Genomic DNA, 27,655 nt, shown 5'->3' with positions numbered 1-27,655 from the left:
CCTTTGAGGAAAAAAAATTGGTTTTGAGCTTCCTGGAAAATTTAATTTTACAGGGCAGTTCATGGACCCGTTGTAAATACCATTCAGAACTGCCTTTCGCTGGAGGACATGTTCTCCAAAAGCTTGGCGGTAGGTTTTAGGCAGTTTCCTTTGTGCAGAGTTATTCAGTCTTCAGTTTAGAAAGCTGATTATTTGCGCTTTGTACCGGGGAGGGGTCCCTAATGGCCTGACCCCATCCCACGTTCCTCTACTTGTCGTGTCTAGCTCACACACCTGCATGGTCTCTGGTGGCCCCCAGTGAGAACTGGGTCTGTGGAAGGAGGTAGTTTTGATCTGGAGTTGAACTGAGTAAGGGCTGGATACCGGGAAGACGGGTGGCAAGGCCGCAAGGCGTGAAAGCACACTGCCCCTCCCCACCGTGGGCTTGGGGGGGTTTCGGGTGGGCGGTCCCCAGGTACAGGAGGGCCGCTTCAGGAAGAAAGACCCAGGGGCCTTTGAGGAGTGAGGTGGGCGTTTGGAAAGCTTGGAAGCACTTTGCTGAGGAATCCATTGGTGATTAGAACTTTATCTGCAAAGCAAATGTTCAACCAGTGTTTACCAGAGTTCGTTCAGACAGGCTCCAGGGAGCTGCAGGGCCCCATTTAAAACCTGCGGTTGGGATGGTGAAAGGGGACTTTCATGGGAACACAGTCACCCTTGGAACCACCTCTACCCTTAGAGCGAAAGAGAATCTTCAGTTGTCTCAGGCTCTCCCAGAGCTGCTCTGAAAGCCCCATCGAGGCCATCGGGAGGTCCTGTCCACCGTGCCTCTAGAAGTGGGTGCATCAGCGTGCAGAGGGAGGAGAGGCTGCTCCCCTCTGGTCCTGTTCCCCACGTGCTCTGTGCTGGGGACCCCTGATTGGAATCTGCCTGGAATCCTCATCTATGGTGAGGCCGGAGCTGTAGTTTAAGAAACAAGCCAACAAAACCCGCCTCCTGTGTTTTGAAGGACGGTAAACTGTTTGCATTGGTTACAGTAAAACGCCAGTGTGGAGCACGAATACAAAGACCCTGAAGATAAAGTTAATGATTACATTCGGAGGTTTCGGCCTGTTTCCTTTAGAGATTTCTCTCTCTTGACCTTTACTCCATCGTGGCTCAAGACTCAGCCCCCAAATCGCATTCCCTGTTTTTATAGGGTCCAGTCTTAATACTTGCCCCGCAGCTTTTACTTGGGCCTTATCTCTGGCAGGAGTGGGCTTCCTAGAGCCCCTTGCTGGGGGCGCTTTTCTCTTCCCAGGTTTGTTTGGATACCACCCCACCCCCCAGGCTGGGGCAGCCGGAATTCTTCCCGGTTCTTTGTTCCTCCTGAAGGGCGGGAATGGCCGCCTCCTGGAATGTGGATCGCCCAGGCTTGAGTGGAGTGCCATCGAAGCCTTGTGTGTCTGCTCCTGGGGACTTCTCTGGGGTCAAGTGGGCGTGGGGACAGGGGAGCACCTCCTGGTTCAGTCACCCCTGGTTGATTAAACGAACCAGTTTTTGTCCTAACCGTAAACTGAAGAATCCCCCTCACCCCCATTAAAACAACAAAACAAAACCCCACGCGAAGCCAATGAGAAACTCCCAGCGAAGCTCCCAGCTCCAGGTTTGCCCCATCTCACCGGGACCCTCAGGACTCACCGGGAAGCCTCCTGACCCGGATTGCCAGCTTTAGCTCTGGCCCAGCCCCCCAGAATGCCCAATTCGTAAACAGTAAATAAAATTTTAGTATGAGTCTATCCCATGCGATACTTGGAACATACTTACACTAAATATTGCTGTCTGTCTGAAATTAAGTGAGCAGTGCTGTATTTTACACGGCAGCTCGACTTCTGACAACCCTTTGAAAGCTGTCGGGAAGGACTGAAAGGCTCATACAGGATCCCTTCCTCTCTGCGCTTGGGTCCTTATAAATCCTTGTCACAGGGTTCCTCCTAGGTGACAGCAGCTTGTCGCAGGCACACACACAACACCCAGAACAGAATCTCTGATTCCCGCACCCCCAATCCCTGTAGGTCCTAGCCCAGAAGGGGGTGGGGAGATGAATGCCAAGTCTCATCAGTGGAAACCACATGCCAGCCCTGGAGACGGGAGGAAGCTCTTCCTTTCTACTGACGCAAACACTGAGGTCTCAGTGCCCCCCATAGGCCGGTGTGTTGGTGAGGGTTCACAGTGAGATGCCTCCCAACCCCAGCTCCCCATTACCATCCTCAGGGGGTTGGGCAACAATAGAGGAAGAGTGGTTCCTTGGTTTTCTAGAAGAGGAGTTTTGGGTACAGTTTTGGGGAATTTGGCCACACACAGACACCATGGAGACCTCTGACTTCGTTGTGGGCACCTGTGTCTATGTACTTTGCTCCAGCACAAGAAGGAAGGATTTTCAGTGATTTCCACAGCTCGGGAAGAAGGGAAGGTCGGAGAGCAGGTTCTGTGTGTTGGTAGCTCTTTACTTGGGGCTGCCGGGGAGGGGAGAATTTATAGGTTCCTCTACTGTGTCTGGATTTGCTGCCAGGAATGTTGTTGGCCCTCTCAAACTGATGGCTGGACAATGACATAATTGCATAGTGTTGCTCATTTTGCTTTGACTGCCAGGAAGCTCAGAGCCAAACTCCATCCAGGAAGTCTCATTGACATGCTTCTCCCTTCTTGACCTAAACTTGTTTCTGCATGTTATTGGCTTTCTTTGCAAGCTACTCTTCTTAGATCTGGGTAAGAGTTGCTGAAATGAATTTCAGTATAAATTTTGAGTGACTGATGAGGGGGTTGTAAAGTGCCCAGGGTAGGGACAGTGTTTGATTCAATAAATCTCGCTGATGAGTATGTAAAAGAATTAAGCCATTGTATCAGTATAGTACTTGTCAGACAAACACATAATCCTCGTGCGTGCCCTGTCCCTCCCTGGACAGAGTTCAGACCCGTGCCCAGGAGTTGAGAGGCTTGCACAGCTAGGATGTGCCTGAGAGCTGCTGGGGCAGCAGGATGACAAAGCCCTCATCTGTAAAAATCAAAGCAATTTGAGAAACCCCAGAGTTAGTCCTGTCACCGGGCAGAGGCCATGGCTGGGTGTAGGGTCTTCTGACCCAAGTCTCCGTCCCCGCCGCCCCCCACCCCCAATCACTCGCAATTTGGTAGAGCTTGAAACCCCTTCTAGAGGGGGCAGGAGGAAGTGGTTAATCCCCACTTCCTTCCCTGGGAGTTTTATGGGCCTCTGGGAGCCTGCCTTCCTCTGGCCTTAATGGTCACAAATGACCCTCTCCCAGGGCAGGGGCCAGGCCCCTATGAATCTTTACCCAGATTCTAGGCATTTGGGTGGTTAATAAATGCTTTTTGAAGGTGATGCCTTGGTCTTCTGTAATTGGGAGGTGGGGCGGGAAGTTGTGTGGGATTGCTGGGCTGTGGTGGCTTAAGTTAGGCATTGTGAATAAGCACGCAGTCCTGGGTGCTGGAGCTGGGTTGGACTGAGGGGCCTAGAGGGCAGGGCCTCACTCTCCTTGAGGCACTCTAGCTGCTGTGTGCGCCCCCCAGATCTGGCCTGCCCCAGGATGGGGGTAGGGAGAGGTGTGCTGCTGACCCTCTTTGAGGGCCGAGTGATGTCGCCCTACCCTGTTTCCTGTGTTTCATTCACCAGAGTCTTTGCATAGCGGTAAGCTTAATTTTTATTTCGTTGGCTTAATTTTTGATGAAGAGCAACAACAAAAAAACATCTGAGGTTGCCCAGCCCTTGGGATGGGCTTGCAGAGTGGCCTTTAAGTAAGGAATACTGGGGTGCCCGTCAGCATGGAAGGGAGGCTGGGGTATACAGCGCATTTAGTCCTGATTGGCTGCAAAACAGCTCCGGGAAGGAAATCTCTGGGCAGGCATCACCTCTCCTGCTAGCAGGCCCCTCTTTTCCCTTCCCTCCTAATCCCCTGCCTCCCGTTCTGCAGGGTTTTAATTAACTGTGTTTAATCTTCCCCGGGAAGCTTCCCGCCTGCCTGCTTGTCCCCGTTACCTGCTGGGTTTTCTGTTCCAGTCCAGCCTAGGACAAGGAGTGTTCCGAGAAGGGCTCTTCTTGGCCCAAGGGCCACTGGAACCTCCCTGAACTCTCTCTCTCTGCTGTCTTGCTTGCTAGGACGTTGCAGAGCCAACCCGGAAATCAACTAGAAGGCAACCAGGACTTAGGCAGGGGTTAACCTGGGCCCTCCTGCCCGTGAAACACAGCACTGGCCCTCCTTTGTGGAGGGTCTCCATAAATCCACCTAGATTTAATGGTACACAGATAATTGCAGATAATGCACTTTTTCTGTTAAGAACTCAAGGTGCCTGGAAGCAAAATAAGGAAAAAACAAAACAAACATCTATTAGAGTCCCGGTGTTTTTTTTGAAGTATTTCATGCAAAAAGCATTTTTAGTCAAGGCCCACTGCTCGTTTTATTTCTTCGTTTCATTCTCTGTTTTGTGTTTAAATCAGCCTTTCGCTATTTAACGGTGACAGAGGAGTTGCTTAACCCTGGGGCTCCCTACCCCATAGAGATTCTGATTATTTAAAACTAGGGCGGGGCTCGGATTTGCATTTTAAACCAGTGCCTCAGGGTTCTAATGCTGGTGGCCCCTTGGAGAAAAAGGTTTAAAAGACGGCCCAGGAGAGGGAATTTAAGGTCACGGGAGTCCCTGAGCACACTGTTTTGTGTTTGTATCGGCACTGGAATCCTCAGTTGTCAATCATAAATTATGTGATTGGGGCATGTGGGTGGCTCGGTGGGCTAAGCGTCCGACTTCATCTCAGGTCTTGATCTCTCGGCTCCTGAGTTCGAGCCCCACATCGGGCTCTGTGCTGAGCTCTCAGAGCCTAGAGCCTGCTTCAGATTCTGCGTCTCCCTCTCTCCGCCCCTCCCCTGCTTGTACTCTGTCGCTGTCTCTCTCTCTCAAAAATAAATAAACATTAAAAATCTTTTTTTAAAGGAGGCATATGATGAGGGGCACCTGGGTGGCTCAGTCAGTTAAATATACAACTTTGGCTCAGGTCATGATCTTGTAGTCTGTGCGATTGAGCCCCACATCGGGCTCTGTGCTGGCTGCTCAGAGCCCGAAGCCTGCTTCGGATTCTGTGTCTCCCTCTCTCTGCCCTTCCTCTCCCCTCCGCCTCTCAAAAATAAACATCAGAATTAAAAAAAATAAAGTGGCCCTTGATTGTAGTGACGCTTTAACTTCGTATTTGGTGTATATTCAACTTCAGGCCGTAGTATCACCCCTTCCTCTGAGCTGCCTTTGTAAAAGAGCGTCAAGGAGAACATTCTAAGAAGTGACTTTATATTTCCAGAGTTCTCCAGTCTCCATGACATTGGGGAGAAAATCCAGCTTAGACGCATTGATGAAGACAGTGACTTTGGGGGGGCCTGAGTTGGAGTGGAACCCCCACAGTCCTCGCGTAGGGAAACTGTCGCCACAGACAAAGCTGCTGGAACTAGGTTAGCCGCTCTGGGACCGGATCCGGCACCACATCCCGGTGTCCACACAGCTGACGAGTGTCAGGCTCCGTCCCTGGCCAGGTCTTGGGTGCTGGTCCTGCTGCCAGTTGGCATGTCCTCCGTGTAGAGAGCCCTGCGGGAGCCGCCTGGGGACTCTCCAGGCACCTGTGTGCAGAGCCCGGGCGCACCGGGCCTGCTCGGGCACTTAAGGGGCTGCTGGGAGGCCATGGGGGTCTCGGGGCGGCTCCGAGGAGAGAGGAAGGGTGCCTTCTCTCTGCCGAGGCGGAAATGACTGTCCCCCTTCCGAGAAAGCAGCCCGGCCTTCCTCTCGCTGTGTGGCTAAGTGTAGATGCCGCGCACGCCCAGGTCTCATTTGGGGTTCGGAAATAATCCTTCCGGAGCTACACTGTCCTTTTTAAAAACATCAGCCACTTTTGGTAAGTGTTTATTTTTGAGAGAGAGAGAGAGTGCGCAAGCAGTGGAGGGGCCGAGGGAGAAGGGGGAACAGAGCAGCGCTGACAGCAGAGAGCCTGTGCGGGGCTCAATTACGTCCTCAGCCGAAGTCGGACGCTTAACCGCTGAGCCACCCAGGGGCCCCCAGAGATACGCTGTTGTCTTTTTTTCTCTCTCCCTTGGAAAATTGATCTTGTGAATATCGTGCTGTATTTGTTTCTCATCTCCGTGTTTCTTTGATAGACTGAGTCTGTACATAAGGTCCCTCCCCCTGAAGTCCAGTGGTTTCATACGAATGCTTTACCGTGGCAAAGGCCGTCTTGAATCAATCTACTTCCCCTCCCCCACAGCCGCCTTTGACAAGTGCAGGGAGGTAGGTTCACATGGGACACATCTTTCCCCAGCGTCCCCTTTTCATTTGACGACCATAGTAAAACAGCTGCCACCGGGCTGCGGAGGGGGAACACGGCAACGCTAAGATCAAGCTGGGATGTTGGGCTCGCGGCTGCTTCCCGAGACCCAGCCAGCCAGGGCTGCTCTCCACCGCCCAGGGCGAATTCTGTTTGGGTAGAGACGCGGCAGGCCAGACCCCCAAAAGCCCTGCAAAGATGTGGGGAAGCTGGTTCTGTGCTGTCCCCACCTCCTCCTGCTACCACACTGGGGTGCCCGCTTTCCCCCCACCTCCCTCCTTTCTTTTTAAGTAAGTCTTGCCCGCAAAGCAGTTAGCTCTCTCACCAGTCAGCATTTGTGGCTTTGGCCTTTTCTTCACGAGGGTGTAGGGGAGTCGTTCAGGGCTACTCACGGGGACAAACCTTTCCTTACAGCAGTGGGCGTTCTGTGAGGTCATACGCCGGTTGGGTGGACCGTGAGGGAACAAAGCACCTCGGGGTCTTTCCGTGAGGTTTCTGGGTCTGTCGCCCGCCAGCCGTGGGACCTCCGCGCAACCTCGGCCTTCACCGTCTGTAAAATGAAGGTGGGACTGTGGCTCGATGAGTTGTGCTTTTGACACGTGGTGATCCGGGGATGCCCTGGGCCCGGTGCCCGACTCGCTGTATCCGTGCATTTGGCAAGCGTGCACCGAGGCTCCGACGTGAGCCCCGCGCGGCCCCTTCCTCCTGTGACAAATGAGAGTGCTGACAACCAAACAGATTTGCTTGGGGTCTGCCCCCTCCCACACTGGCCTCTGAGTCTCTCAGGCTCAGGTTGCTCTCTGTATGGGCTCTGTCTTTCCCTTCGCACTCGTGATAGGACGCATCGCAGAGGTGTTTGGGTGTACGCACGAGTGGCAGAGAGCAAGGTGCCGCTCACTTGATTCTGTGACCCTGAGCACGCTGGTCCGTCTGTGCGTTGGCTTCCCTCTTTGCCGAACAGTGACAGCGGTGATAGGTTCCTGGGTGCACAGATCTGAGATGCCGGAGTTCTGACAGACGGGCGCCTCAGGGTGGGGTGCCCTCGGGGTGGGGTGCGGTCCTCTGCCCTCTTGGCTCTAAGGACGCAGGAATCCTGCCAAGGGAGTTCTGTCAGGTCAGGCCCATAAACTTTATCATCCTTCCTCCAGAAGTCAGCTGGTCTGCTCACTTCTGTCCCTGATAACCACTCCTCTTCCCTGGAGGGATGGGGGCCAGAGGCTTGGGGGAGGGCGTCTCCAAAGAAACTAGGAGATGTTTTTTGCTGATTCCTTGCCCCTTCTTCATCACTGCGTATTTTTAAATAATTTGCTTCTTTCATCGCTCCTTTTGGGAAGGGAGGCTCCAGAATTACACTTGACTTCATCCGTGAGCAGGAGCCCAGGGTCACTTTTCCCTTGCCGGGCAGTTTCTTAAATACCGGTATCCGCCTCCTTTCTGCCCCTTAGTCCTGGTAGGCGGAATGAAGCCTTGGGGCCCTGGCCAGACCGAGGTGTGCGGTGGAGGAAAAGCTGGGACTCAAGGCTGCAGGAAAACCCAGAGCCAGCTTGCCGCCCTGCCCCTGCTGGCTATACCAAGCCCCGCTGGAGCTGCCGGGGCCCTGCTTAACCTAGGATGCACAAGCCCGTCTCCAGTCAGCAAGCTCCCCCTCCAGCTACAGTCTGGGTTTGGGGAAGGGTTAAGATGCTTTTTACAATTTTTCGAGCGGAGGTGGGGGCACCTGGGTGGCTCAGTCTGTTGTGCATCCGACTTCGGGCTCAGGTTATGATCTCGCGGTTTGTAGGTTTGAACCCCACGTCAGACTCATTGCTGTCAGCGCTAAGTCCCCTTCGGATCCTCTGTCCCCGGCTCTTTGCCCCTGCCCCACTTGTGTGCTCTCTCTCTCTCTCTCTCTCAAATAGAACCTTAAAAAAATGTTTTTTCAAGGTGGCGCCTGGGTGGCTCAGTCATTGAGCGTGAATTTAAAAAAAAAAAAAAAATCTAAAAGTTTTCGAGAACTCCTGTTTTAGGAATTGGTATTCTGGTGATCCTGGCCCAGGGAGGTCAGAGGGGCCTTATGCAGAGAGCTGGGGCAGGAAGGGAGGGAGGATGAGCCTTCTGTGTGCATTTATTTATTTTTTTAACATTTATTTATTTTTTTGAGGGAGACAGAGCATGAACGGGGGAGGGTCAGAGAGGGAGGGAGACACAGAATCCGAAGCAGGCTCCAGGCTCTGAGCGGTCAGCACAGAGCCCGACGCGGGGCCCGAACTCACGCGAGATCACGCGAGATCACGCGAGATCATGACCTGAGCCGAAGTGGGCCGCTTAACCGACTGAGCCACCCAGGCACTCCGTATGTGCATTTACATTTAAAAGCTATCCACTAGAAAATGAACCTCAGTTTGGATAGACGAGGTCAAAAGAACCAGATCTTGTGGGGCTGCCGCAAAGTCTTGATGGTTAAACCTGTTTTTATAGGGAAGGCAGAGGGGACTCAGTCCTCTTCCCTGTCTTAGATTGTAAACTTGGCATTGTGATCTCCTTCCCCTCCACCACTGATTTGTAAACAGCGTGGTTAGAGGCAGGAGCCTGGAGAGATCTGGAGAGCCGAGTCCTAACCCTTTTTCCTCCATTAAACCTGTGCCTGTTTTAGCTAGATAAGCAGACGTCCTCCTCCCCTTTTTGCCTGCTGGAATTAGCAGTTCAGTGTATTGCCTGCCGATTCTTTACCTTTTTTTTTTTTTTTTTTTAAGAAGTTAGAGATTCCTTTGAGAATCTGACGTGTTCACCTTCTTCCCAGAAAGATGTGCACATTCAGTTTTGCAACAAATTGAGGGTTGCTCCCATCTAGTTAAGATTTTGTGGCTCAAAACATCTGGGGGGATGTCTCCAGTGCCTTTCAAAAGCAAGATAGTCTATCTGCTATTACGAATTTTAAAAAACAGAGCAAGACCACCCCTAGCATGGATGGTTTGAGAATTGAGTCCCTGTGGCCCTGAGGCCTGTGGTGGTGAAGCTGTTCTACTCTGTATTTGTGCTGCTCTGGGGGGGGTGAGGTACATAATGGGGCAGAAAGGTGTTGAGGCAGTTCTGAGCTTGTTTAAAATGCCAACCCTGTGGCAGGTGGGGGGGGGGGGCGGGGATTGTGTAGTACAAAGCGATGAGTATAGAGGGAAATTTGTATCATTGATTAGGAATGCAAATTTTTGCACGTAATTCTCTGAAAGCAAGTAGGCATTGGGAAGGAGAAAAGCTAAGAGGAAAATTGTCTCCCAGAGGATTTTTGTAAGGCATTTCTCTTCCCCCTCCTCTTGTGTTTGACCTATTTATGTACTTTCAGAGTGTTGATGTCATAGCATTTCAAAGGGATATTGTATGTCTTGAGTGGTAACTTCTTTTAAGTAGGCCTAAAATATCCCCTTCTCCATTAATGATCAGCATGGTTCCCTGTAGTAATGGAAATTGTCATAGAATGTACTACTCATCCAGATGCCTGGGGTCATTCCCTCCCCCCTCCCCTGCCTTGCACTCACTCGCGCTGGCTCGCGCGCGCTCTCGCTCTCTCTCTCTCTCTCTCTCTCTCTCTCTCTCTCTCAGTTCTGGGTCCCCTTTGGCAATAACTGCAGTGTAGCCAGCAAATAAAAATAACCTCTAAAGAAAACTAGCTTGTGTAGCTTTTCTTTGGAGTTTTAAAAGGATGTGTTTTAGCAGGAGATACTGAGTACATACATGTTGGGAGAAAACTTTGCTAACCAGAGTATCTTTTGACCTGTTTATAAGGATTTTGTAGGGAAGCCAGTCCCTGTTTCTCTTGTGGGATTAATCATTTCCTTTTGACCTTGTGCTCTGCCCCTAACATGTTGCATTGATCAAATCCCGAAATCTCAAGTTCTTTTCTCCACCCCCCACCCACGGCCCCATTTGGGTCAGAAAAACCTGAGGTGCAGGAAACGTTATTTATCCATTTCAAATTATTTTCAAAAACAGTTGCCTCCACTTTCCTGTTTTGTTTTTTCTTTAATAGGACTTTTGTGAAACAGACCTTTAAACTCCCCAAATTGTGATTGGAAATGTCACTAGTTCAGCTCAATACATTTGAAAACCTTTGATTGACAGTGTTTCTTGGGGGCAACAGGAAAAAGTTCTTTTGGATTCCGTTTGTTTCATTTCCCTCCCCACCCCATTCCAACTCGGAATGGGACACAGTTGATAATAGAGTTGATGCAGTTAGCAAAAGAGCTGAGTCAGTAACAAACATGTGCAGAATTGACTTTGTAGGTCTTCCTCCTCAACTGAAGTCCCTCAGCTACAGCATAAAGTTGTTGGAAGCCTCTTAGCCGGTTGTCATCCACACCTTTTCTTCTGGTTAGTTTTACTAATGATAATAGAGCTGGCTGGTTTGGGAACGATGGAGTTTAAAGTAATACCTCTTGTGCGCCAGTTACAGAAAATTTATTTTTTGGAATTTAAGGATTACAGGATAGCAACATTGGTATGTGGTTGTGTGCACGTGAGAGAGACGGGGAGGGAGGGGGAGAGAAGAGTGTATGAAAGTTGCAAACAAGAGAAAGGAAGGCTCATTTGACCGTCATCCACAGCTGATTTGTTTGGGAGTGGGTGAGGAATATTCTGCCCACTTCCCCACTTGCAAGAAGCTATTCAGCAGGAGAGAGGATGCCTGGAACCTTCCTGCTGGAGTGTGCCTGAGGGACCTGTAACAACAAAGCCTCTGTATTGGACCAGCTGCCATCTTGGACCCGGTTCTTTGACAATTGGCCCTCACTCTTGGACTAAATTGATCACAGATCCCCTGGGGGTAGCCTTTGGATTGTGGGGCCATGAGTGAAATTAGGGACAGGGACAGTGTTGTGGCCTACACTGGAGCCCCTGGGGGCACATCCTGGAGAAGGACACCGAGAGCTGTGTTCCTTCCCTCTGAGGGGGGGCAGGAGGGGGAGTTGGGAGATAAATAGGTTTTCTCCAGCCTTGCCAAGTGTCCACTTCTGGGTTATGCCTGGTGGGGTTGTACAGAAATGCGAGGTATTAGGGGCCAGGAAGAATGGTTGGAATAAATGCAGTGAAGAGGGTAAGAGTTTCCATAAGAGCCAGGAGGAGGGTGGAGCCCTCAGAGGTGAGCACTTAGGAGCATTTGGCTAGAGGGTTCAACATACTAGGTTCATCTTCGGGTCCCTTGGGAATTGCTATAAAGTCCAGTATGTTAAACTTGAGGGATTTATTCTTGACTCTCAGGCAATGGGGAGCCACTGAGGGTCGTTGAGTTAGGGAGTCATGAAAAAAATCAATTAAAGGATTGATTTTTTTGGCAGTGGTTGTTGGCACACAGATAAAAATCCCCATGCCGTATGCTTATGAGACCCCAGCAGTCTAGGTGGAAGTTGATAGAGGTGAGCTTTTCAAAACAATAGGGGAGGGAGTGTTGTTACTGTTGACAGAGGCAGCAAGCACAGAGCCCTGCTGGTTTCTACCTTGGCTCTGAAGCCAGGCTCTCTCACTTTCTGCTTGTGTTCTTGGGCAGGTTACTAACTACGCCTTCGTTTCTTCATCTGGAAAAAGAGGCTGATGACATAGCTACCCCATGTGTTCAGGACAAATTAATGTATGTAAAGCACCTGTCATAGGGCCGGACGCTAATGCACAGCTAGGAAAACATTTGCCATTATTAACTCTGGGTCCGACAAAGCTTGGGTAAATGAACCTCAGGGGAGGGAGCCCTCTGCTTCGTTGAAGCCTCCTATATATGCCCTGTGTGGAGACTTCGAACATATAGAGAATTGCTAGTCATCCTAATCCAGAGATAACTATCAACATGTTAATATATGTCATTCTTGTTAATATGGCTCAAAAGAAAAGTCCGCGCGTGCCTTCATTTTCCATTAAGATCATACTGGTCTACGGCCACACCACCTTGAACGCGCCCAATCTCGTCCATTGAGCTCATACTGTGAATATTGACTTGTATTCTGTCTGTTCTTTTCCATTTCACATTATACTATGTAAATATAGGGTAGTATTTGTTACTAACATAAGTAGTAAACTAAATCTGTAGCTTGTCTTAGCAATTAGTTTAGGGATGTGAGGGGAATGGCAAAAAGTACTTCGATTTCATTGAGTCTAAGTAGCTACCCAAACATGCTGCAGTCTGGCGTGGGATGAAAAATACACAGTAGTATTCAGTGATGTCCAGGCACATTCAGGCACTCCTCACTACAGATTCGATTAGCAAGGAATACTCGCACCTAGTTTTCTTCCTTTAGACAAAGAGTACAGTACTATGTATGTTACTCCTTCCTTATTTTTTCTGTAGCTTTAGAGGTCATTCCGTGGGTGTAGAGCATCTCATTCTTTTTCGTGGTTGCCCAGTAATCAATCTGCTTAACAATTCTTTAACCAGTCTTAGTGATGGACATTTAGTTTGTTTCCCATCTCAAAGATGGTGCCATAAATCATCTGTCTTTTTTTCTTTTTTAATGTTTGTTTATTTTTGAAACAATGTGAGAGACAGAGTGCAAGCGGTAGAGGGGGGCAGAGAGAGGGAGACACAATCTGAAGCAGGCTCCAGGCTCTGAGCTGTCAGCACAGACCCGACGTGGGGCTCGAACTCACACACCGTGAGATCATGACCTGAGCTGAAGTCGGACACTCAACCAACCGACTGAGCCACCCAGGCGCCCCAGGCATCCGTCTTTTCAAAGAAATGTCTCATTCCTAGCTGGATGGCTTGAACATAGAAAGATACAGCTTAGACCTTGTGAAGGTTCTTATTTACTGGAGAAGAGATCCCTCGCCCCCCCCCCCCTGCTCCTCCTCCCCCCCCCCCCCCCCACCCCCCAAGAAATGGAGGTTAAAGCTTTTCCTGAGATCACATTGGGCCAGTGGTGAGAAATAAGATGATACGCTCTGGACCACAAGCACGTCAGGTCTGGAGTTTTGCTTTGTTTCTTTTAAGGGTTTTTTAAGTGTATTGATTTATTTTTGAGAGGGGGTTTCAGCTAGAGAATCCCAAGCAAGCTCCGTACTACAAGAGCAGAGCCTGAGGCGAGTTCGAACTCCCGTAACCATGAGATCACATGACCTGAGCTGAAATCAGGAGTTCAGACAGTTAACTGATCGAGCCACCCAGGAGCCCCTGGAGTTCTGTCAAAAGTGTAGGAGAGGCTTTGGGCTTAGGGAGGACCCAGGGAAAGATGTCTGAGCTTTGGCCCCTTTGGAAACCTACTGGAGGTTTTGCATTCTCCCCTTCCCATTTTAATGGTTTTATTTTCCACCACATTCTCCTGGATAGTTACTTCTGGAGGACCGCCGGGTTCAGAGACACCGTCTCTGACATGGAAAAATGCTTCTGGACGTGCTTGCTTCATTGAGGCCCTGAGAGACTGTGACTAGCTCTTGGGGTTTGGGGAATCCTCATTTTTATTTAGCTCTCCCTGTGTGGCTGCTGCCTGACCATGACTTTGCTATGGAACCCGTGGATTCAATTTTGATGGAATCAGCTATGGGCAGAGTGAGGAAGGAAAGTTGAATGTCCTATTATTCAATCCCCTAGGCCTTAGTCAAGGAGGAAAGAAGGTATTGAGTAGCTGAAGGTATTGAAGTAACTGTCTAGCCATCAGCTCTTAACTAATTGAAAAGTTGTCTCATCTTTGTTAATAGATAGAATAAAAATGGTGTTTTGATGGGACACCTGGGTGGCTCAGTCGGATAAGTGTCATGATCCCGGGGGTTCGTGGGTTCGAGCCCCACGTCGGGCTCTGCGCTGACAGCTCGGAGCCTGGAGCCTGCTTCGGATTCCGTGTTTCCCTATGTCTCTACACCTCCCCCACTTGTGCATGGGCTCTCTCTCGCTCTCAAAAATAAACATCAAAAAAAAATTTTTAATGGTATTTTGATGATCGGTTGTTCCTCACTGTTCTGTAGGTACTGTACTCTGTGGAGCAAGTCTTTTCATCCTATTTGTCACTGGAGGTTGGCTAGCCAAGGTGGCTTGCTCACCGGTGGTGATCCAGTGGGGGTTGTCAGCCAAAGGGCCTGCGCTTCTCACAGTGCGGCTGCTGGTTCTGAGGGGGTGTTCTAGGCCCTTGGAAACATCGGCTCTTCTCCCCTCCCCGCCGCTCCCCTCCCCGTTTCATAGCCTGACTTGGCAATAGCACAGGTTCAGCCCAGACTCAAGCCAGAGGGGAAACAGACTCCATATTTTCATGAGAAAAATAGCAAACTGAGGGGTAGGCAGGGGTGGGGTGAGGGCATCGTTCTCAGGCAGAGGCATAGCTTGTGTCCGAGGAGCGCGGAGGAGTCTGGAGGATGGCCCCGCCAGACGCGGTGGGTGAGGGGAGCTCCTACAGGGCTTCACAGAGGGGCGGCTGTGATCGTCTCTGACTTTTATGAAAGGTGCTCCCTGCCTGGGGAGAAACCCGTTTCAAGCCTGCTGGTTACTCGGGAAAGTGGCGGCAGGCCACGCGCAGGAAAATCTGCGAGAAAGGATTCTGCGGCAGGCCCTGTCCCAGAGTGAAGGTTCGGGTTCAGGGATGATGGTGTTGGGGAACACAGCAGAGAGGCCCCTGACGAGAGATTTACCAGGAGAGGGAAGGGATGCTGAGTGGCACGGGCCGGTCCAGTTGGGGCTCAGTGCTGACTTCTTGCCTTGGCATTAACCACCCCTCCCGCCGCGCAGTACAGGCTGCACACAGGTGGAGGACCCAAGTGTAAAGGTTGGGGTAACTGGCACTCCCTAGAGGCCCCGTCCCGGGCGGGGCCTGCAGTTCTTGGCTTTGGAAGGTAGAGTGAGAAGGTATCTCGCTTTCTCCTGTGATAGCATTCTTTGTCTGGAACTTTTCCCCCACCCATTCCTATTATTACACTTTTAGACTAAAGTCTCAGACTTCCCTTCCTTCAGGAAGTCTGCTGGGATTATATGCCAGGCCCAGTGTTTCCTGGTTTTCTTCCCCCAGTCCTGTCATTGCTGACCTCTTACTCACTCCCCCCTCCTACTGGACTGTAACCTCTTTGAGGACAAGGGCACAGTGCGAGGGCTGGGAGTTCACGTGAAATGTAGAATGACATCTGCTGATGGGGTTGAAAGAGGTTCATCTGACCGGCTGTCCGGCCTTGTGGCCAGGCCACAGGAAGTTGGGGATCTCTACAGGTCCCAGTTAATTGTCCAGAACACTTTTTTCCAGTCTCCAGTTCCAAGAGAATGGAATCTCTCACATTCTTTCCAGCAGGCAGAGATGTTTGAGTGGCTTTAAGGCATTAACAGCCCTGCCTTGCAAACCTGTTGCTGGAGTTTGATTTAACCTGCCCTGTCGCTTGCCAGGCCAGAACCCTTACACCGGGCTGCCTTCCCTGTCGTCTGTGTTACAACTTGTATCTCATGCACTTTCTCTTACGGGTTCTGAACCACCAGCTGTGAGATTGTGTGATCCCCATTTTGTGGGCAGAGGTAGAGCTCAGTGAGCCAGCTTAAAACCAAAAGAGTTGAAGAAGGAAGGACCACTTTGACATTTGAGCTCCTCGACATGAGGCCCTGGGCTCCTTCCGTGTCTGGATGGATGCCTGGACAGTCACCGTAGCCTGTGTCCCTGGCTCCCCGTCTCTTCCTCCTCTGACCCATGAGCCTCCAGCTAGCATTCCCCTCCCGTCTCCTCCGGACTCTTCCCTGGGTGCGGGCCAAGAGCAGCCGTGCTTCTTTGCTAAAGCTGTTCCTTTTCGTTGGATTTGTGAATCTTCTGTCTCTGTCCTCCTGTCCCGTTCTTTCCCAGAAGCCTTTTCAGGTGTACCTGCCCCACCTCCAAGGCCACGCAACCACAATAGATCCCGCGAAGGGAGTCATTTTGTACAACTTCTCTGGATGGCAGTTTTTCCAAACTGCCCCCCAAGTATCACGTAATCTCGTTAATTCCTTATTTGTTGTACTGATCCTTTCTAGTGGGTTTCCAAACTGAGCCACGTTGGAGATTTACAGGGGGTGCCTGGACACGTGCACGTTGGCCCCGCCCAGATTGGCCCAAGCAAGATTTGTAGGAGACTGGAAGCTTCTTCAGCTTTTTCCCTCTGTCTTAATCTCCCAAGGCTCTTAGCCCAGAGCCTTAAATCCAGTGTACATAGTAAAAAAGAGCAGTAAACACAGCACACATCATAAGGGTATTGTGGACTCAGACTTGAGTCTGCAGCCTGAGTGCAGGCTTCCTCTGGAGACCAGGAGGGAAGTGTTGGGAGACCAGGAGGCTCTCCGCAGCTGACAGGAAGGACAGTCCAGCCCGAGCGAGACTCCGGGCGGTGCCTCACGCAGAGTTTTCAGTGCGGTGGGGTTACTGTGGTAGAACAGAAAAGGAATAATAGCCCACCCGGGCCAGAACCTGACAGCACATCGCAGCCAGTTACAGTCAGCCCTTGCACAACACGAAACTGTACGGGCTCCCCCCCAGTAAATACAGTACAGTACTGTAAATATTTTCCCTTCCTTATGATTTTTTAAAAAAGGTTATTTATTTTGAGAGAGAGAGAGAAAGGGAGTGGGAGAGGGACAGAGAGAGAATCCCAAGCAGACCTCACTGTCCGTGTGGAGCCCGACGCAGGGCTCGAACCCACAGACTGTGAGATCACGACCTGAGCTGAAATCAAGAGTCAGATAGATGCTTAACTCACTGAGCCACCCAGGTTGCCCCTTCCTTACGATTTTCTCGATACCGATTTTTCCCTCTACCTTTGTTGTAAGAACACAGTATATAATACTTGTATGTACAAAATATGTGTTAATCCACTGGAAGGCTTCTGGTCAATAGTAGGCTATATTAATAGTTAAGCTTTTGGGGAGTCCGAAGTTAGAGGTGGATTTTCAACCGTGTGAGTCATCAGTGCCCCTGAGCCCCGTTATTGTTCAAGGGTCAACTGTTTTTAGATTTCTCCTGCCTCAAAGCTCACAGTTTCCCGGTGTAGGTGCTAGCCAGAATATGAGTGACTTTAAAGAACAACAACAAGAAAAAAGCAACCCAAAACGCAACAACACCAGGCCAGACAAGCGAGTCAGGAATTTCAGGACCCAAGTAGAGACCAATTGAAGGGCTACTCTTTCCTTTTATTTTCCTCCTGAAACTTTAGGTCACATAACCGATACCCCCTGGTGCTTTGTCTCAGTGTTAGAGCTTGCAGATTTTCTTTTTTCCCTTTTCCCTCATCCGTGCAGGCCTGGCTTTCCCCCATCTGCTGAACTCGAGAGTGTCTGCTTGGGCGGCGGGCCCGTCGGGGCGTTCTGTCTCTCACTACTGTGTAGGGCAGGAGGTGGGGGCCCCCCGATTGCGTTACCTGCCGAGTCAGGGTCGGCTCGCTGCCCAGAGGTTGTGCTAACAGCACACAGGTACAGCGTGAAGAGCTGCCTCATTCCCACAAGATTCCTTTATTGGAGTAAAGTGGGATTTCTGAGGGAGTTCCGTATTTGAGACTTGAGAAAATGATGGTAATGAGAAATTGTTCCATCAGGGGAAGGGACAAAACAAAAACACCAGGCTTCTAAAGCGGAGCTTGACTCCGGTGGTGTTCTTCCTAGTTAGTTGGTATTTCTCTGCCCCAGATCCTACTGGCCCAGTGGTTCCTTGACCAAGGATCCCCAAATCCTGCTGTGATGAGTGCTTCTTTAAGAGCACAGCTGTTGGAAGAGCTCTGCACACTTGTGGGAAAGAGGACTGGGTGATTTTCCAAGGGACTAGGGCTTTGTTGGTCTAGGGGCCGGTCCTGGTTTGGCAGCCGAAGCAGTCCTTAAGGTTTATCCCTGTCTGTCCTTGTGGTTCCAGCACAGGCTGGGCCCTTCTTACTCAAGATAGGAATCCGGCCTTCCTGTTCTTCTCCCTGTTGGACCAGTTTCTACTGGTTTGTCTAGGCTCCTGGTCCCACCCTTTGCTGCCTTTGGTTTCTGTTCCCCACACCCTTCTTTTATAAGGCCTTATATTTGTCAGTGGTCTCAATCGGAGATTTCTGCTTCACCTTGTTTCAGTAGCTCTCGTGCCCTACCCAGGGCCCCTACATCATTGATAGAAAGTCTCCAAGAGAAGGCCTGCCCTTTAAACTGGGAATCACAGAACCATCCCTGGTTCCTTGGGTGACTCCCAGCCCACATGGCAGGAGGCTGTCTATAGGGTTTTTTGTTTTGTTTTATTTTTAAATGTTTATTTTTGAGAGAGAGAGAGAGAGAGAGCACGGAGCTGGGGACAGGTCGGAGAAAGGATCCAAAGCTGGCTGTGGCCTGACCGCCGAGAGCCAGACGTGGGGCTCAAACTCATGAACCACAGGATCCGTGAGCCGAGCTGAAGTCAGACGGTCTCTCCCCAGAACCACCTAGGTGTCCTGGCAGGAGGCTCGTTAAAGTTGGTCTCCTAGCTTGGCCCGGCTCTGGCCAGCCCAGGGCCCCTTTGGCCTTTTGGGGGTGTCCTTGGGACCAAGTTTCCTATTGTTGGAGAAGAAGGAATGGATGGCTTAAATTAATTACCTAACAAACTGCTACCTTGAAAAGGGTTTAAAAAGGAAATCCAGGGGCGCCTGGGTGGCGCAGTCGGTTAAGCGTCCGACTTCAGCCAGGTCACGATCTCGCGGTCCGTGAGTTCGAGCCCCACGTCGGGCTCTGGGCTGATGGCTCGGAGCCTGGAGCCTGTTTCCGAGTCTGTGTCTCCCTCTCTCTCTGCCCCTCCCCCGTTCATCCTCTGTCTCTCTCTGTCCCAAAAATAAATAAAAAACGTTGAAAAAATAAAATAAAATAAAATAAAATAGACCTGACTTTAAAAAAAAAAAAAGGAAATCCATTTCCTGGCAAGACTAACCCTTCCCCCTTGCCCCCTGCTGTTCCACTAGAGACCTGGCTTGCACCCCCTCTGCTCATGCTCATGCTCTCTTTTTGCCTTTTACTCAGAGGAAACCGTGGAGAAAGGTTCTGGTGACTCCTGCGGTGGTGGGGGGAGAAGAGGTGCTGCGAGTTGTTGTCTGTTTTAACGGGGATGGTTTGGAGCACTGTGGAAAAGCCCACGCTTGTGCCTGGAGACACATCCCCATGCTTCACAGACATGCACACCTTAGCCACTGTTGCCCTGGGCACTTGCATTGACAATTCAGAAGCCATCGGCTGCCTTCTTCTTTGGTCTCTTCCCAATTTAGATGACACCTGCCTGCAAACAAGTCTGGATTAAAACGGAGTTTCTACAGTGATTAAATACTTGGTTAACCTTTCGATTTGGAGGCAGTGCCTGGTTAGCGAAACCCCGCTCTTAAAATTGTCAGTGATCTTGACCCTGTAACCTTGGGCCATCAGGAAAAGTGAGAGTTGGGCCTCTCTTACCCAGGGCAGAGTAATCAATGTGTTCGTCCAGCTACTCAGGAATATGGAACTTGATGGAATGGAGAGAGAATGGGAAATTTTTATTTTGTTGTGTTGGAGGGAGAAAATATGACTGGTAATATTTAAAAACCTTTTTTGTTATTATCTGAATCTTTATTTCTGCTTCCTTCCCTGGGATAATTTTCCCCAGCTGATGAGTGACTTTCCTGGCTTTAAATTCACCTGTCCACATGATCTCAGCCACAGAGGCAATTGAAACCCCTTCTGCTACTTGAGGGAGTGAAAAGGTTTCAGGTGCACAATGTTGCCCACTGTTTAAGAGGTGAGGACTGAGTTACATGACCACCTACAGAGTCTGGCCATTTTATTAAGTCGGCCTCCCAAGCACTACCTACTTGGGTCCAGAACACAACAGATTAAAATTGTGCCTTGCTTTTGTGACCTTGGAGGCAACCAAATCTATCTTTTCATGTCTGGTTTAAAAATCTATAATTTACGTGGGCAGTGATCTCAGTGTTGGCACAAATCTCTTTTATTTGCTGCTGGAAGCTGTGTGGGCCACTCATTAGTACATCAGAGGTCAGATGCATGCCGGGGCAGCAGCTGGGACACTGATGATTTCATATGGCTTTGCATGACCGCTGGCCGCCTGTGGTGCTGTAAATCGGGCTCAGAGTTCTAATTTTTTCAAAACCTCTGGGGGAGTTACTCCAACACTTGCCTCTTGCTAGATAGAACTTAAGAAAACAATACCTAACGGGAACATTGTGGGAAGAATGGTAGTAACCTATTAGAAGTCAATTTTGTGGGGGGCCATTGGAGTGCCTCATTGATGGGGCTGCACGAGATTTTGTTAGGTTCTCAGCTATGGGCACCTCACCACCAAGTCTAGGCTGCAAACCCCACCCCAGGGATACTAGGTGGTCAGTGGGAGGGTTCCCCCCCTTTTTTGGGGGGGGGGTGTAACTTACATAAAATGAACATAATTGTACATTGTGAATTTTGACAGTTCTATATCTATGTAACCACCCCTTTCCTCAAGATAATAGAACAACTTTCACCTGCAGCTTAGCTTCTCTTCTGGTTTTTTTGACCTTAGTTTTGCCTTGTATAAATGAAATTATGCAGTATATTCTTTCTATTTTTTAACACTTTTGATTTTATTAAAGTTTTAGAAACGTACTCGAACATTTCTAAATGCTTCATAAAACATTTCTAATGTCTTAAATGCTTAATAAACATTTTGAAAGCTTAATAAAAAGATCACCGAAATTCTCTGTATCACCCTCTTTCCCCCAAAAACGTGGTTTTATCTATAAATTTATTTTAATGTTTATTTTTGAGAGATAAAGTCGGGGGGGGGGGTGGGGGAGGCACAGAATCTGAAGCAGGCTCCAGGCTCTGAGCTGTCAGCACAGACCTCACTGTGAGGCTCAAATTCCGTGAACCGCAAGATCATGACCTGAGCTGAAGTTGGGTGCTCAACCGACTGAGCCTCCCAGGCACCCCATCACCCTTTAATACCTAGTTTGTCCCCCCCCTTTTTTTTTTTTCCTTAAGTGTGTTTTTTTCTTTCAAGTTTTTATTTTAACTCCAGTACTGTGAACATACAGTGTGTAATGTTAGTTTCAGGTGTGCAATTTGGTGATTTAACAATGCCATACAATGCCCTGTGCTCATCACAACAAGTGTATTCCTTAAATGATATGTACATTTTTTTATTTTGATTCTGGCGTGCTCTGAAGTGTTCCTCAGTGCCATGTCACGCAACTTGGATCTGTTGGAGGACCCCCCCCAAGCACAGGTGTGTCCCTTGGCAGTGTGAAGATACTCCTTGCCTGCGGGCCCTTGTTAAAGCCTTCGGGAAGTGTGGGAGACTGGGCTGTGGGCAGTGAAGCCTGTGGTCTTGGTGAGCATGGTCAGCCGGGAATGTGCCTCAGGCCGCATGGGTTGGGCAGAGATAACAAGGCTCCAGCCTGCCAGCCGGAGCCCGACCTGGAGACGTGTGTAGTCCAGGAGTGCAGGTTGGGTTCCCCAGGGGCGGACGCTGACGACTGAGTTTATGAGCAGCTCCCTGGGTAAGGAAGCAGGATGGAGGCAGGCCCAGCAAGGGCATGTCTGTCACTGGCACCTGAGGCAGAGCCTGACTATCTGTGTGCAGCATGAGGGATAGAGCCCGGAGAGGGAAGATACTCCAGGCAACAGAAGTGGGGCGAACAGAAGCACCGCCACATTCTCTCCTCATCCTCACCCCCAGAATTGCCGTGTATGTTTTCTCACACAGTGTGATATCACGATTAAACAATTGGGGGTGCCTGGCAGGCTCCGTCAGAAGAGCACGTGACTCTTGACATCGGGGTTGTGGGTTCGAGCCCCGCATCAGGGGTAGAGAGCACTTTAAAACAAATGGGGAAAGGAACCTTTATGTGGCTTGGGGGGTGGCGCAGAAAGCTCAGCTGAGCTGCACACGGCTCGTCCTGATCTTCAAACTAATTTGTGTGGTGGCACCAGCATCAGCATTGAGTCTGAAGCTGTTAGAGCCTGATGGCCTTCCTCTGTTTTCAGCGCTCCCTTTCCAAATTTGCCTTGTCCGCGGAGTTTACAAACTTTGGTCTGGAGCTGAGCAGGCCGCTCTGACCCCAGTTTGGGCTGTTCTTGGATACCTGCCCCACCACCAGGCATAGTCTTGACTCATTCTGTTGCTGATTTCACTTGGAAATGGATTTCATTCGCCTCGTTGGCCAGACAGGCACTAAAATGTGTCCAGATCGTGCACCCTAACCCGTGCGATCAGATGTGCCTCAACATTTAAAATTTCCGAGTTTAGAAAGTAAATATTGTACAACAACACAAGATAATGGGCATTCGCATTTCTCCAGCCAAGTGCTTCAACTCATACTAAATGGTACAGGTTAAAATCATAAATCATTTGCGTGCCTGTTTGGGCTTTGCTGACAAATAGCTTATGTAACAACAGTTTTGAGAGCCTGTTGGATTTTGGAATTGCAGGAAGGGCATCGTGGGTTTGTACGGGACCCCCAGTGTCTGTTTCACTGAGTGCTTGAATGATAACCCCTGAGACTACTGAGTGCCGTTTTTATTCCTAACGCCTCTCTGTCTGTACATCGCCCATCGCCCGAGACCCCTCACTGCCCCCCTCTAGAGGTGTCTCCAGCGAGCAGCCCCACTCCCCCCATCCATGCCCTTGTGTTTAGGACAATCTCCTTAGCAGCCGTTACTGAGGATGCAGAATTCTCTGGGCTTTTCAGTCTCAGTGTCCACTGAAGTCTTCCAGCCAAGCAGAAGTGGAATCTTAACTCCCAGTCCCAACACGGACCGTCTCATCTGGTGTTCCCCTGCTGGCTTTTTGTGTACGTTTGGTCTCATCGGGAACAGAAACTGGTACTCGACAGCCTTTCTCTCTTCACTTGACTTAACAGTTAGCAAGTTGGAGAATCCTTACTATCCACACTCGCAAGCACATTTGCCTTCCTGTACATCAAGTGATGTAGCAATTGTACGTATTACCAAATTGAAGAAATTGAGGTATATAAAGAACAAGAAAGTGCAACACTGAGTTGCTCGGGATTTTTTTTTTTTTTTTTTAAATCAGGAAATGGCTTTAAAATTGTATCAGCAGGTACTAATTGAATAAGCCTGTGGTATATCCACAGGCAACATACCATGCAGGCATTTATAAAATGGGCAGCCTGAGCCAGAACATTCTCCAACTTAATACAGCTTAAGAGAAAAAAAGCTAGCATAACATGCTTCTGTTTGTCTTTTAAAACAATTCACCTATGCACAGAATGTAACGTTTTTGGATGGTTACATAAAGTAGAAACATTGAGAAATGGGGGAGATTTAAAAAAATGATTTGCACTTGCATATTTTTTGCAGTAAAATGGCATATATGTTCCCTAAAATTTCTTCATGCTAGATTTTATTTTTAAGGAATCTCTACACCCATCGTGGGGCTCAAACTCAACCCAAGATCGAGAGTCACATGCTCTATGGACTGAGCCAGCCAGGAGACCCCCCCTCCCCCAGTTTTTTGTTTTTTGTTTTTTGTTGTTTTTTTTTTAAATGCTTCATGCCTCTCCTCCTCCCTCCCTCCCTGGCCACCTTAGCTTATCCTCAGCTGGGTTCTGCTGACCGGAGCTGGTAGTGATTGTGCATGAAAATCGGTCCAGATTCCTTTCTTTCCCCTCTTCCAGGGCCCCTGGGGCCCCCAGATTGCAGCACGCGGCCAGGGTGCAGGAGGGACTTCTTCCTCAGGTTTGGATTGTGGGTTTTGGAGCACTGGCATTCTGCATAATTTTCCCTGCATCAAGTAAAACTTGGTTCTGATGCTTCGTTTCAGAATAGCTGGACTCTGCTCCTTGAACTTGATTTAATGTTTTGCCTTTTTTTAATTGGCATGCACACACAGGTAAGGCTTGTGGGCCAGCCATCCTCCCCTTGATTTCTATGCTGGGAAACTTGGAAACCCTCATGGGTGGTTGGTGTGACCTCCTTTTGTCCAGGCCTGAGTTTGTGGGAGGCCAGAGGTCCCCAGTCGTTCTAAGGGATGTGAAAAAATCTCAGAAAACGTCAGCATACAGCAGTTCTGTATTTCGGTTGGGGCGTTTTGATGACATCCTTTCAGTTTCCATTCTTCAGTGATCTGGGTCGTTGCATTTTAAACTGGAATCTCCTTTCAGATGCGTGGTGCTCTAATAGGAGTCGCATGTGGGGGGTGTGTTTGTGTGTGTGTGTGTGTGTGTGTGTGTGTGTGTGTGTGTGTGTATGTTCGTCCCGTTCCTTCGTTTCTTGTTGGATCACACAGGTGATATAAAAAGTAGATTCTAGAAGTGCACACCCAGTCTTGTTCATTAACGCAGCACTTTATTTTAGTGCCGGCTAAGGCCGACCTGCCTACTGAGTATTTTTATTTATTTATTTTTTCCTTAACCTCTCTCCTTCCTCTCCCGCTGGGCCCACATTCCTAGGTCTTTGTCTCTGCCTGGTATTTTAGAAATTATGGGAGAGGAAGGCAGTGGGTGGGGCGTTCTGGAAGCTGGGGGCAGGGAAGAGGGTGGTCACTTGCAAGGTCAGAGGTCGAGCCTGCTCCATTCAGCTGGGGCAGCCAGATTGTCGCCATGCGAGGAGGGGGAGGGGTGGGAGGGGCCGAGGAGGGGGAGGGGTGGGAGGGGCCGTGTCGTACATCTGCCCGGGAAACCCCTAACAGGCAGCTCCAGGCCCTGGAATTCCTGCCGCCAGAGGACCACTCCTTCTCCCCCTCGTGGCCTCTGCCACTCTTCTGGTCCTTTGGAAGACGTGGGTTCCGGTTTATTCTTTTAAAACAATCTTCGAGCTGTCTCAGAGAGAATTGCACCCATGTGCACGCTTGCCTGTTGCTCCAAAATTGCGGGTTTTCGACCTTCGAAGCTTCTAAATGGAGCATGAAATCCTCCCAGAGTTTTATGCCGAACTTCAGCTAGACAGTTGATAAAAATCGACCAGATTTCCAGTTTTTGGATACCGTTCTTTGAAAAATCAATAGCTCATGAATTATAAGCACCAATGGAGCTAAGCTGTTCTACTGGCCCTTAGCTTTTTTTTTTTTTAATTTTTATTTTTTTTATTTATTTTTGGGACAGAGAGAGACAGAGCATGAACGGGGGAGGGGCAGAGAGAGAGGGAGACACAGAAGCGGAAACAGGCTCCAGGCTCCGAGCCGTCAGCCCAGAGCCTGACGCGGGGCTCGAACTCACGGACCGCGAGATCGTGACCTGGCTGAAGTCGGACGCTTCACCGACTGCGCCACCCAGGCGCCCCCTTAGCTTTTTTATTATCAACAAGCCGGGTGTCCCCCAGGGCCAGCCCCACCGCTGTGCTGGTCCTACGGTCCAGGACCGAAATCAGGTGTGTTCTGGGCACAGTCCCGGGGAACCGATGCCAGGCAGGATTGCATCAAGAGGGGCCCAGAGAATGCTTTAAAGCCTACCATTTGCAAGGTATCTCCTATACGCATTATCCAGGCTGTGGATTTAAATTTAATGTTTATTTATTTTGAGAGAGAGCGAGAGAGCCATTGAGCACGCCCTCACGTGCGCTCAGGCAAGCAGGGGAGGGGCAGAGAGAGAGAGAGACGAGAGAGAGAGAATCCCAAGCAGGTTCCGCACTGTCAGCACAGAGCCCAGCTTGGGGCTCCATCCCACAAACTGAGATCATGACCTGAGCTGAAACCAAGAGTCGGACGCTTAACGGACTGCAGGCTCTGGATTTAAAAAACCCGGAAGAACCACCTTGGTTTCTTGCAGTCACACAATTGGCACCTGGAGCCTGGCTTCCTTGCTCAGCCCAGAGTTACTTCAAAGGACTTTGGGTTTCTGGTGTTCAGTCCCTGAGGTAGGGTTCCCGGGATTTCAGGGATGGAAGCGGTCTCTGGAGGCACCTCGCCGGACTGCTTGTGTTTCACAGACGAGGCCAGCCTGGTCAGGTGACTGGATAGACGTCCACGGCCAGATGGTGCCGGGCTCGGGCTAACAGCCTCAGGTTCTTTCCTACTCACTGCGAGTGAAAGCCGTTCTGTTCACACAGCCTGAAGAAAGCCAGGGGACCCTGGTCAGTCCACACAGCTGTCCAGAGAAGGGGTGAAGGGGGCATTGCTTACTGTTTGGCAGGGGCACAGAGGACAGAAGGTTCAGAGACATGTCCCACTCGAATTTCAAAGGAGCCTACAGATGGAAGGTTTTCACACTTCGCACGAGCATAGGAGTGACCCCTTTATTCCCGTGACAAATGGAGGGAGCCAACTGGAAGGCAGGAGGTTGCGTTGTTGAAACGGGGTGGGGGAGGGTGCTTTAGCCCCACATCATAAAAAGAGACTGTCCAGGAATTTCCTCCAAGTTTATCCGCTTTGGCATCTTTTGGTTAGCATTTAAGGTCAGCTTGAAAATTTTAGCTTTATCAGATTAGACAGGTGATCATTTCTAAAATGGTGAACCCGCTTTAAAAAGCGATTGGTCTTGGAGGCAGATTACGGTCACCAAATTTCAGTCGCCCTCGGTCGCTGGGAAAGTACTGCACTGGCCCTCGTCTAGTCACAAAGCTGATCCCATTTCTCCCCTATAAAATGGGGCCCGTAAACTTACCACATCGGAACCATTTCTTAGAAATAAGAAGTGGGTGGCTCAGTCGGTTAAGCGTCTGACCTCGACTCAGGTCGCGATCTCGAGCCCCACATCGGGCTCTGCTGACAGCTCAGAGCCTGGAGGCTGCTTGAGATTCTGTCTTCCTCTCTCTGCCCCTCCCCCGCTCGTGCGCGTGCGTGCTCGCCGGCTGTCTGTCTGTCTGTCTCTGTCTCTCTCAAAAATAAATAAACATTAAAGAATTTTTTGGAAGAAAAAAAAAAAAAAGAAACATAATCTAAGCCTTTCCCCGGTTTCTGAGTCCAGCGGTCCCTAGAGAAGCAGCCTAAACCACGCAGGACCACCCGGCCCCCTTCTGACTGCCTGCACCCTCAGCAGAGTCGACCTGTTGCCCTGAGCTTGTCTGGGGACTCCCATCTCCCAGCGGATGTGCTCAGAGCAGCGTCTGGTTAGTTAACAAAACAACCTGAAGAGCAGACAGTCAGCATCCCTACTTTCGCCCGGGCTCCTTTCTGCGAGGGTCTTTCTCCTGGGAACGTCGCGGCCCTCCCTGCCCACCTGTGAGTCGGGTAACGCTCTGCCTGCTCTGGGCCGGGCTTCTGCGCAGAATCGCCCGGCCTCGGGTCTCCCACCCTGGACGCCACGAGACCTCGCAAGGTGCTCGGTGCTCTGGTGAAGAGCCAGCGTCTGGCGGGTCTTCCAGAAGGCTCGAGTTGGCCGCCCTGTTCTGCCCTTGCTTGCTGTGTGGCCCTAAGACGCCTCGACCTCTGGTCTTCATCTGGGGATTAAGCGTATCGTGTGCGGAAAAGCAGCCCTCGGACACCGCTTCCCTGCCTGTTGTGTGTCGGCTGGCTTTTCCCCAAGCCCAGGTATGCC

General features: G+C 50.2%; 1 protein-coding gene across 1 annotated transcript in view; it reads left to right on the top strand.

The window, feature by feature from the left end:
- TRIM71 (tripartite motif containing 71) overlaps positions 1–27,655 on the top strand; it is a 68,454-nt gene that overhangs the window by 15,630 nt on the left and 25,169 nt on the right. The gene's annotated exons all lie outside the window — the stretch shown is intronic.

The sequence above is a fragment of the Neofelis nebulosa genome, chromosome 5 (genome assembly GCF_028018385.1).
Source record: "Neofelis nebulosa isolate mNeoNeb1 chromosome 5, mNeoNeb1.pri, whole genome shotgun sequence".
Taxonomy (NCBI): domain Eukaryota; kingdom Metazoa; phylum Chordata; class Mammalia; order Carnivora; family Felidae; genus Neofelis; species Neofelis nebulosa.
The sequence above is the reverse complement of the archived record's forward strand: the minus strand, read 5'-3'. Positions and strand labels throughout refer to the sequence as shown.